This window comes from Sciurus vulgaris (genome assembly GCF_902686455.1).
Source record: "Sciurus vulgaris genome assembly, chromosome: 7".
In the NCBI taxonomy this organism is placed as follows: domain Eukaryota; kingdom Metazoa; phylum Chordata; class Mammalia; order Rodentia; family Sciuridae; genus Sciurus; species Sciurus vulgaris.
This window is the reverse complement of record NC_136467.1, coordinates 2047915-2058988: the sequence shown is the minus strand read 5'-3', so window position 1 is coordinate 2058988 and position 11074 is coordinate 2047915. Positions and strand designations below refer to the sequence as shown.

Sequence of the window (11074 nt, the reverse complement as noted above, 5' to 3'; positions counted from 1 at the left end):
TCTAGCAGTGCAGATCTGGGGTATTGCAGATTTCCCCCTATAGGCTTATAGTGGCCCTCTAGGTTTTCAAAACCCTTTCTTTAAGGGGAGATCAATATTAGCAGTGCCCAAATCAGACACTATGCAATCCTAGACCAAATAGCCCCTATAAGGACAATAACAAAATTGTCATAATAAACAGAAAGAGTTCAAATATTATCTTCAGTAAAACAAACAGGTTTGCAATAAGGTCTGCAGTTTCCAATGGAGGACAAAGAGGATGCAGAGGGATATAGAATGTGGCTGTTAATGGGATAAGAAAAGAATATACAGAAGTTCTAGATAATAGAAAGGGTGAGAGTGTAATCAAAGAAATTGGATGTTAGCATGCAAAAAAGGGAGAAAGAGACTCTGAGGGAACAGATAAACAAAAGGAAAAGAGAGCAAGAAAAGTAAAGAAATAAAAACTTAAATTTTTTCAATAAGGAGAAAAAAGAAAATCTATAGTATAACAGTCATATAGTAATGAAACCTCCCAGCGTTCAGTAGCCTGATGCATGAGAGGTACCTGACAATGAGCTCCCAAGTCTCCAGCAGGCCTCTCAGGATGGGATTTGCCCCACCTAAAGATCGGAGCTCTGGCTTCCAGGATTATCCAAGATAGCCACTCTGGCTTCGAGATGTGTTGGCAACTGGGAAGCTGCAGCTCAGGGTGTGGACGTGGTCAGCTGGAGGTCCTGGAGGCAGGGTGTGGTTGGTCAGGCAGGGGTCCTGGAGGTTGGGTGTGTTTGGTGTGGTTGTGGGATCCTGGAGGCCGGTTGCAATCAGTTGGTCTGGGGTCCCGGTGATACGCAGTCAGTTGGTCTGGGGGTCCTGGTGGCAGGAAGCAGTCAGTCGATGTGAGGGCCCCAGAGGCAGGGAGTGATCGGTCGGGCTGAGGGATCCTGGAGACGGGGCTCAGTCAGTCCGGCCAGGGGTCCTATGGGGCCTGGTTGTTGTCTCAAAATGGCGGCAGCCACGTGTAATCAAACCTGCAGGTCCTGTGACAGTGAACTTCCAGGCAACAGCAGGCAGCTGGTGCTCCACTGGCGGTTGGTGATCAGTGTGCTGACTGTTGTCGGACGATTGGGAGGTGAATCTCGTGCGTTGGGTGATGGATAGGTGTAAGGCAGGCGAGAGGCAGGCAAATGGCGAATGATAGGCGCCTGACAGCAATCTGCACTCAAAAAACGCATCGATATGCTGGCAGACTGCAGGTGATCACAGCAGACAAATGGGGTAAACAGCAGGGGATCGATAAGCAGCAAAAACTGCCTCACCAAGAAACACATATCCTCTGCCTGAAACCGGAGTTAAGGAGCGACAAGGAATGCAGCCTCTCTCGTCCACCATCTTGGATCTCCCGAAAGTTTTCTGTTCCTCCAGGTTTACACCTGTTTTTAGCATTCTTTGACTATTAAATCGCATTTTTCCCTTAAAACGTTTATTTTAGATGAACATAACTTTATGAGTTGGTATTTAAAGTACATAATGTGATCTCAAGAGTAGTACTGTGAAATGAGCTTTGTCCTTCAGCTGATTTGTGACCCAGCTTTGGAATCTGACCTGCAGGGTTGGTTTTGTTTCTTCCTCTTTGTAGGTGAGCTCCATCTTCCTCCCTTCCTTTCCTTGATAATCACTACCGGGACAAACACAGATAGCCTTTGTTTCTAGTAACTGACCGGCCGCTAGTAGATGTTTGTTCTCCTTGGAGTTCTTATATTGGAGAGCACCTTCCTCCGGGCTGGCGTGTTAATGATGGTCACTGTCCCATTCTCTGACAACAACTTTCATGCCTAGCCAGGATTTAGGCTGAATCTGCTGTTTCATTTGACTCCCAAAGGCACAAGGGATGTGTTGTTGTCATGTGTACTTCTTTTAGGTGACAAGGTTCAGGAAGCTTAAGAACTTGAGTTAGATCGGTGCAGAAGACTTCTCTTTCCTTCTCCCTCAGCCTATCCCAGGAAAACTGTGCATCTGGAACTTCGTGTTAGTAGATGTACTGCATGGTTTTGCTTGCTCTGTAGTATTCCATTGTGCAGATAAACCCAGTTAACTTATCTCTACTTCTGTCTAGGGACAGTTGTACCTTCCCACCGGGGAGAATGTGGGATTCATGACTGTCTGCCCTTCATCCATCTGTACTCAGAGAAGTCTGTTAGTGCTAGTACCTAGAGGTGGGATGCCTGGATTCCACTTTACTGAGTACTGCCTTGTTAATCTTTGAGATGGCAATACCAGTTCACATTTCAACTTCAAAGTTTGTAACATATTCAGTATTTTCAAATTTCTAATAGGCTGAAGCGTTTGAAATAACGACTTAAGCCTGTATTACTGACTTCAGTGAGCATGTTTTGTTATGTTTATAGACATTCTGATTTTCACTTTGGGTTGCTTGTGCCTGTATTTTGTCCAAGTTTTTCCAATGAACTGTTTGCCTTTTTCCAATTGACTTGCAGGAATTCTTTATATGTTTTGAATACTAATCATGTGTACGTTGGGTGTAAATTGTTATTTATGGCTTTTGTTATTGCTCTTCAGATTGATACCTTTTAAGCATAGCTGACTTTCCCATCTTTATGTTGCTTGTGGTTTCTCCTCTGCTGTTTGATGAACCAGCTTTCTGTTGTATTCTGCGTTTCACTGCTTAGCTGTTCAAGTCTCTCCCACAGCAACCTGCCCAGGGTGGGTGGTGCTTATCCAGGAGTTGGCCCATATGTTTCTAGCCTGTACTTCATGACATGGATTTGGATTTCTCTTTTACAAACCGAGCTGTGTGTTGACTCTCACATTTGTTTCCTGTTGTCTGTTGTGTAGGAGATTGGTTGCTGGGGTCACCATGAGGCCAGGAGAGATGCTATGCAGCCTTTTGCTTGACATTGCCTGAGCCTGAATTCTGGCCCACTGGTGTAGCTGCATGGGGCTCAGTGCCTGCCTCCTGGGTGCTGTGAGGTCCGAGTAGGTGATGCCTTGGAAGCACTCAGTGCAGCATTGGGCACAGGCTCTGTGTTAGCCTGGGTTATCTGCGTGAGCACGAGGAAGATTCTCATCGTCTGCACCATTATTATTATTTGTGTTTTCTTTTTCCTTCACTTTGTTTTGCTTTCTTTGTTCCAGTAGAACATCTTGTTTGTCTCAGGAAGGAAATACAGGTCTCTGTGCTGGGGTTCCTATCATTTGATGCTGCGTGGAGGAGGGGCAGTTTCAGGTCTGCTGTTGGTGTTTTTGGTTGACTCTACATTCCTTGTCTTAAAGTGAACAAGAAAATTATGTTTGCGGTAGCTTCTTATTTTGTGTGCAGTCATATCTAGAAATGGTGATATTTTCTTTAAAAGTGTCCTTAAATGAGATTTCATGAATAGTGTGACTTTACACATAAAAGCAGAAACACTGATTCTGAGACTTTCCGTCATGGAATTGATTAACACTTGGTGTATTTCCGTGTTCCTGTCTTTGAGTGCACACCCGTTGTGTGTGCTGTTGATCCCCTAAGGACCCGCTCCAGGATCTGCGTGTGTGCCTGTGTTCGCTGGGAGCTCCGTGTGACCTCATGGAAGAAAGATCCTCTAGAGCAGGGCCGAGGTGCTGCTGTGAGTCGCCCCAGTGATGAGAGTCCAGCTGAGCGAGTGGCTCCTCGCTGGGGTGCTCTTTGCAAGTTGTGTTGGGGAAGCGGCTCGCTGAGAGGTCAGCTGTTTCATCTGTCCTCTTGTGCCCCCTCCCACCCTCCTCTAAATTACTGGTGTGGAGTCCTCAGCACTTCGCCCTCTTTTCCAAAGCTGCCAGGCTGATTTGTGCACCTTATCTTTTTGTTTTCCTCAGGTCTGGTACCAAGTGACATTCCAGTCTGCAGTAGTCATTGGTAAAGCAAACAGGGAAGCAGGAAGGGCAGGTAGGAGGGATTGCTTGCACCAGGACCCAGGTCCCCAGTTCAGGATTGCTCCTGAAACCCAGGAGAGATCTTGAACCAGAGGAGGAGTCTGGTTTCAGCTTGAAAATTCTGACTGATGCAGTAACATTCAGGTTATTTGTGCTGCTCAAAAGTTCTTTCTTTCTTGTTGCTCTTTCTGCTTCTGCCTCAGCCCCTCTAGAGTGTGCCTGTCTTGAGTCCTTCAGACAGAGGGTGAAAAGCTGCTTGAATGTCAGATGTGTTTGTTTGCTAGGACAGTACTTTAGTAGATTTGAGGATATTTTCAACTTAGGTAAGTGGTTTGACTTTTTCTCTTTTCCCAGTTTTTACTGGTTTAGTGCTAGATTGATGCTATGCAGTCAGTTCTTAATGTACTAAAAAGGTGTAGATGGGAAAATTGTGATTGTAGTAAACTTCTTTGGTTAAGTTGCCAGTTTGAGAATTTGTGTTGCTTTGATGTTAAAGTTAGTAAATACAAGTAAATGATAGCCGGCCAGTGTGTATGTAAATATCTGTATGGTTCATTACCCTTGTCCTTCAAATTCAGAAACTTATAATATTCCATATGCACGAAGGAGAGTCTTCATGCAGTTTCCTCATCTCCTCTGCTTGGATTATATTCTGTTGGCTGTACTTCTGAGGCAAGATCAGGAACTGCAGATATTTCATACTTTTATGTATGTTATGGGTAGAATCAGTTAAATCATTGGAAGTGATTTGAACACTTGGAGATTTTATTTCAGCAACAGGATTATGACTGTGTATAGGGGTCATTTTATTTTTTTTCTGCAAAGTCTGCTTTTTTATGTTTCCCATGTAGACCTTCAGTGCACTCAGGGAATGACACTCAGCAGCCAGTGCCTTGTTTATGGCAGGTGGCTTGTATACTCTCGGCCACACGCAGGAGTAGCTCTGCTCCGTGGCTGAGCAGGTTTGGGAGGACTCGGCTACTACCTTCCCAGGGCCGCAGGCTGGCAAGTGGCTGTTTCCAAGGCTCCTCCTCACTTTCTCACTTTTCCACCACACATTTGCTGCCTCCTCTTTGGGATGTTAAATAATTTATTATCTATTTATGGAATCAAATTGCTTGGGTTTTTTTAGAGTATCTGTATTTTTATGAAAATACATTTATTTTGTATATAATGATAGTTTGCAGTTATGACAGTTTTTTTTCCATGTAAGCACTTTAATATGGAAATCTTACAGCAGATGAAATTCAGGCTTTAGAATTTTCAGGTTTTATTCTTAGTTCATCATTTTGTTGTTTCTGGCCCACCTGTTTTAAAGCAAATCTTAAGACGAGTTATGTTATTTCTCTCCTACTTTAGTGTGCATCTCAAAAAGTTGAACCATAATAGGATAATCCCAGCAACCAAGTTAGCCATAATTCCCCCTTATTGTCCAATCCCTGTTCTGGGCTCAGATTTCTCTGTATCTCAAGAATGTGTTTTGCAGTTAATTGAATTGGAGCCTAAAAGGCTCACACTGAAGGCAGTTCTCCTTTAGTCAAGAGCAGTTGTTTTATGCCTTAGATGTTTGGAGAATGCTGGACTAGGTTTTCCTGTAGCATCTCTTTGTTCTGGTCGTGGCTTTTCTTTTTCAGTGTGATGGTGTCTGAGGCTCAACTGCCTTCAGATAGCTTCTCCATGTGTTCTGTAGGTGCTGCTGGCCTCTGGGGGAGCATAACAGGTCCAGTCCCTAGGGCCCTCTCCTGTCCAGCTTCTTGCCAACCTTCACCAGAAGGTGCTATAAATGTGGTCTTTGCCCAAGCCTTTAGGGTGCAAAATGGCAGTTTTAATAATTCCATCATTTCTTTCATGTTTATTGGTTGAAATTCTTCCTTTATTTAATTTATTTATTTATTTTTTTGGGGTGCTGGGGATCGAACCCAGGGCCTTGTGCTTACAAGACGAGCACTCTACCGACTGAGCTATCCCCCCCAGCCCTGACTAAACTCATTTTCTTTTTCCTTTCTTTTTTTTGCAGTATTGGGGATTGAACCCAGGGCCTTGTGCTTGTGAGGCAAGCACTCTACCAACTGAGCTATATCCCCAGCCTTGAAATTCTTGAAACAAGTAGGAACATGAATAACTTACCATCCAATACAGGAAAGCAGGAAAACAAAACAAAACAAAACAAAAACAACAACAACAAAAAACTTCCTTTTTTTTTTTTTTCTTCCTTGAGTTGCTTATTTTCAGCTTAAGGAGGGGGTGGCCTGGCTACCTATAGTGATTTTGACTTGTTTTCAGGTTATTATTTTTCTTTAGCACTGTTATGATCTCGTGGGCTTTTTCATGTACTGCATTTCTGTCTTCATCTTACTGGTGTCCAGTTGCCCTGCATTTGGCCAGCTGTGCATTTTGGTTGGCTGGAGGTTCCTTCGACGTGAATTCTTTGTCTTTGTGAGCTTCTTTCTTTCTAGCGTAACCAGAAGCCACGCCTCCCCCGGAGCCTTGGTCCTCAGTGGAGAGTGGTGTGGAGGGCTGAGAGCCAGGTACTAGGTCTTTGCTTCCAGGCTTGTTCTGTGGAAAGACTAGGGAGTAGTTTTTCTTGTTTGTTTTGTTTTATTTTGGAGAGTAGAAAAACGCACATGTTCTTAGTGAGAATTCAGATTGGCCTTATAGAGTTTTTACTAAATCTCATTTGTTTTGTATCTCTTTCTCTTACATTGAAAATCTTGTCACTATAGTAATACAATGACTTTCTGGCATTATTCTGTTACATAGGTATTATATAAAATAATACCAGTATCTCTACTTAACAATAGGACTTTTGAAGGAGGATTAACATTTCTTCATAGATATTTGTCCCTAGAATAGCCCATTGGGAATGTGAAGTCAAAAACTGTTTTCTAAATTCACTTGGAAAAAAATCTTTTTTGAGATACAGTTAGACTCATTGATTTCTGCATGATTTATATTTTCAGTGATCTTTTTGTTAAAACTTAGTTTTTCTTATTTAAAAGACTCACGTTTCCAGAGCTATACCTATTCAATGGAGTGAACCTGGGGAAGCTCACCTGGTATGTTGCACTTGGGTCTGCCCAGCCCAAGTATTCTTTGTGGTGTTTCCTGCCCCTTCTGTAGGAGGGACTCAGGTGCGTGCTGCTGAGCTCTGTCCTCGCTTGACAGTGTCTCACACAGCCTGCCTTGCCCATCTGCAAGCCTCCTGGTCATTTTAATGGCAGCATCTTATCCTGCTATATGGATGTGCCAGATCTGCTCAACTAGCCCTGACACTGGATTGTGCCCAGGCCTCTGTTGCACACAGTGTCACAGTGGATAATCTTGCATTCAGCATACCATGCTCTTGCAGGTAGACCTCTGGGGCAGGTATACACTAGTGGGCTGCTGTGTCCATGTGTGCGTCTGTGTGTGATTTTTGCCATGCATTGCTGCATTCTCCCTGGTTGTGTACTGCACTGTTCCCCCAGGTAGAGGTTTTGCCAGCTGAGTTGTTGAAGAATGGATGGCCCTGGTTAATGTTGTTCTGTTTTGAGTGGGTGAGAGTGATGTAGTCCATCTTTTTGCATATTTGAGGACATCCTCACCATTTCAGGTACTGCTGGAGGTGTTTGCATCTTGCCTGTTTTTCTGTTGGGTCAGGGTCCTTTTCTTCAAATTTCGGGAGCCCTTTGTGCTTTAGAGACACTACATTCCTTTCTGAGTGCAGGCTGGGATGTTTTCTCCCACTGTGGTTCTCTCCTCTGGACTTGCCAAATGTATATGGGTTTGGGTTGGTTTGGTTTTGTGATGTGGGTTTTCTGTGGTCGGCTTTATTAATATTTCTTGAGTTGCTTTAGCATTTTGGATAATGGGCAGGAAGTTTTGCCCTGTTCCTAAGGTTAGCAGAATTGACCTGTGTCTCTTATCTGTGCTTGGGATCTGTCTCAAGGTGCATTGGGTATGTGGATCTGGTTTTGCCTGGGCTGTCTGTCTCCCTGTCTCAGCATTACCCATGAGGAAGCCATCTTTCAACACTGATTTGGGACACCCCCAAAGGTCTGTTTCCAAGTACTTCCTTCCATACACCTCAGGTTTTGTGATATGAGGCTTTACACTTTTCTGAGCACCTAGTGGACTGGCCTTCCATAGTTACAGCTCTTCGTTTCTGTGTCTTGCTGCATTTCTTGCTTATTTTTCCCCATAGGAAATAACTTTTAAAGTTGCTTGTTTCTTTCCAGGTAAAACACCCCACAACTTCTTATTTGGATATTTTCTTAAATTTACAAGTTAAATTTAAACAAAAGGTTTTGTGAGTAGCACAAGAGAACTCTTATTCTGAAAACAGGTTGCTTAAGGACATTCATTCAGTCTAATTTGATTTCATGTGTATTTCCTTGTCCTTGATAACTTTTATGTTGAAATTGGGTGTCATGGATGTAGTTTGTTATTCCAGTTCACTAAAGTTTTTGAAGTGACATGGAGTCATAGATCACTTTTTGTGCTGTCATGAAAATGCACACCCTCGTGATGAATTATTTTTCAGCTCTTGATCTGTCGATCAGGAATCTAGCTAATCGAACACACAAACGACTTGTTGAAATGAGCCAAGTTACCCCTACTTCCAAGAATACTAAATAATGAATGCTGGAAAATCTTTCTTTCTTAAAATAATATATCAAAAGATAGGATCTTTCAGAACTAGGGAGTAAGTCTGGGCACATTACCTAGTGAAAAGCAGTATGAGTTCCAGGACCCATGGGCATTGGTGACCAGCAGTTAAGTCCCCGTGCTTTGGACTTGCTCTTGTACTGCAGTCAGGCCCATCAACTTCTTACAGATTTAGAGTGACGGTTCTACCTGCCTTTCGTTCATTGCCTTTGAGACAGCTGCAGCACCTCGGTTCAGACTTTTTTTCTAGGTGCCAGAATGATATATTGTAGTTTTACAACCATGCCTGATTTTTCCCAGAGCTGGAATATCACATGGAATTTCAGTCTGGGTCAGTCTCTAGGCTGCACCAAAGAGTGACCTTAATGTTTAGACAAAAGCTAGTGCCATTTTATTTCACTTCCCATCCAAGGCCTTCTCTGAAGCATGATGGCTAGTCTAGAACTCTTAGGGTTGACTTCTACTTTCAGTGTGTCAGATTTTACAGGCCCGTTCCCTGTACTCACCTGGGAGCAGCGTTACCTTTCTGAAGGGTCATAAGGCAGTTCATGTGCGGCTCAACATTCGTGTGCAGATACTCTCAGGTAATACCTGTGTCTTAACCTTCCTCTAGGGTAGTTTAGGTTTGACTGGAAGTTGGGTGGTTCTCCCTGTTGGTTTGTAGACAGAACTCTGGGTCACTGGGTGGCTCTCTTTGAACAAAGAAGTGAGTGCAGACTAAAGATGCTCTGTTGCACTGAGCCCTGTCTCAGTTCTGGTGACAAGGAGAGGATGTGTCGTCTTCCTTTTGACAGGAGATAACTGAGGCTGCACAGCAAACAATGCTACCACAGAAAGATCTCTCTCTAATTTGTGAAAAGGGAGTCTTAATGTCTTGCACACAGAGTTCTGCTGTAATCAGTTAGATACATTTATTGATACATTTGAGGCAGATTTAGGTACAAAGAATATGTCTCGAGCTTTTGTCTCATTGTTTTGTATCTTTTATTTTCATGTGTGCTGGCATGTATACTTTTGTATATCTAAGTGTATAATTGTTTAAGTGTGAATTTCCAGGAAGATATTTATTACACAGTAAGAAGTTTTAGAAGCAGGATGTGACCTGGTTGGGACCTTCTTCAGAAATGAGATTTATGGAAAGACTGAGGAGTTCTTGGGTTTGAACAGCTGTATGATGCCAGTTATAGGACTCAACCTGGCTTATTAAATGCAGGGGGATCCAGAGAGACAGACACACCCAGAACAAAGAAGTGTAGCAGCCATTAAGTGTTTGGGCTTTATAAGCGAGTCCAACAATGTCTAAATCATATTCTTTAAAACAGCTTGATGAATTAGGAACCATTTGATTAGTTGTACTTAAAGGCACAACTTTTTAAACTTTAATTGAATGGGTGAGAACCAAGCCAGAGAAATGTTATCGGGTAGATTAACATGGAAGTGATGTAATAATTTTTATTTTTCGGGAATCTGGTGATTTGACACCATGAAGTGGTCACCAAAAGGCTGGTGTAGTCTTAAGTTGCATTAATTACAGCTTAGTGTGCAGAACCAGTGTCCTCTGCTGCTCCACATCTGGAGCTCCCTGGTCAGTCTAGGTCTCTTTGAGGCTGGGAGGTAGAACAGAAATGTGGAAAAGAGAAGTGAATACGGTGGTGAGTAGACTTGGAGTTAGGTCACAGGAAGGGGGCAGTGGAAGGAACCAGAATCAGAGGGTCCTTCTGAAGAGGTCCCGGACTCGTTCTGAATGTGGCTTGCACCAGAGAGCTGGAGAGCACCAGGGACCTCCATGCTCCGAGCCCTCTGTGGTGCTCCCGAGGGCCTGGGTCGAGCTTCAGTTCCATGGACTCTGATTTGCTGGGGAAGTTGACAGGGTCATGGCTCATGGAGGTCTGGCAGCTGTGAGCAGGTGGTTGTTAGGTAGATAGTATTGGCATTTATAACTGAGGTGTTTAAAAATGTGTTTGTTCCTTGCTTTTCACAGTGGGCTGCTTTCTGATGTTTTTTAAGAAATTTTAGATGTTTGGGTACTGGGTGGGTGTCAGCATGCCTCCATAGGAAGGAAGGTCTGCTCACGTCCTGGTACGCCCATCAGTATTTGAGTCCAGGACATTTCTGTACCTTAGCAGTGGCCTTTCTGACCACATTCAGGGAAACTGGGCTTCCAAATTTGGCAAACCAGCACTGAAATGTTGAAAGTACAGTGTTTGCAGAGGTTTGTGCTGCTGGGTACCAGAGCTTATGCCTTTAGTTCCAGACGGCCAAGTTTTAACAAAGACATTTTATTATAAAGACAAATTGTGTGTGTGCAGGTGCTGAGTGAAACTTCCCTTCTGTGTGTTTGAGGGCCAGAGTATGCACATTTGCTTAGCTGCTCTCAGGTGGCTGCATACTAGTGCACCCTGACCAAGGTAACAGTGCCCTATGGAAATCTACACTCTTACTATTTCCATTTTACAAGAGAAAACTAAGGCTCAGAGAAATTAAGCTGAATTGTGGTAAAACCGGGATTTGAGTTCAGTCATAATTCTTAACC

At 43.4% G+C, this 11074-nt stretch overlaps 1 protein-coding gene across 18 annotated transcripts in view; it reads left to right on the top strand.

The window, feature by feature from the left end:
* The window catches only part of AFDN (afadin, adherens junction formation factor), a 135687-nt gene that overhangs the window by 18221 nt on the left and 106392 nt on the right, over positions 1–11074 (top strand). The window lies entirely within an intron of this gene.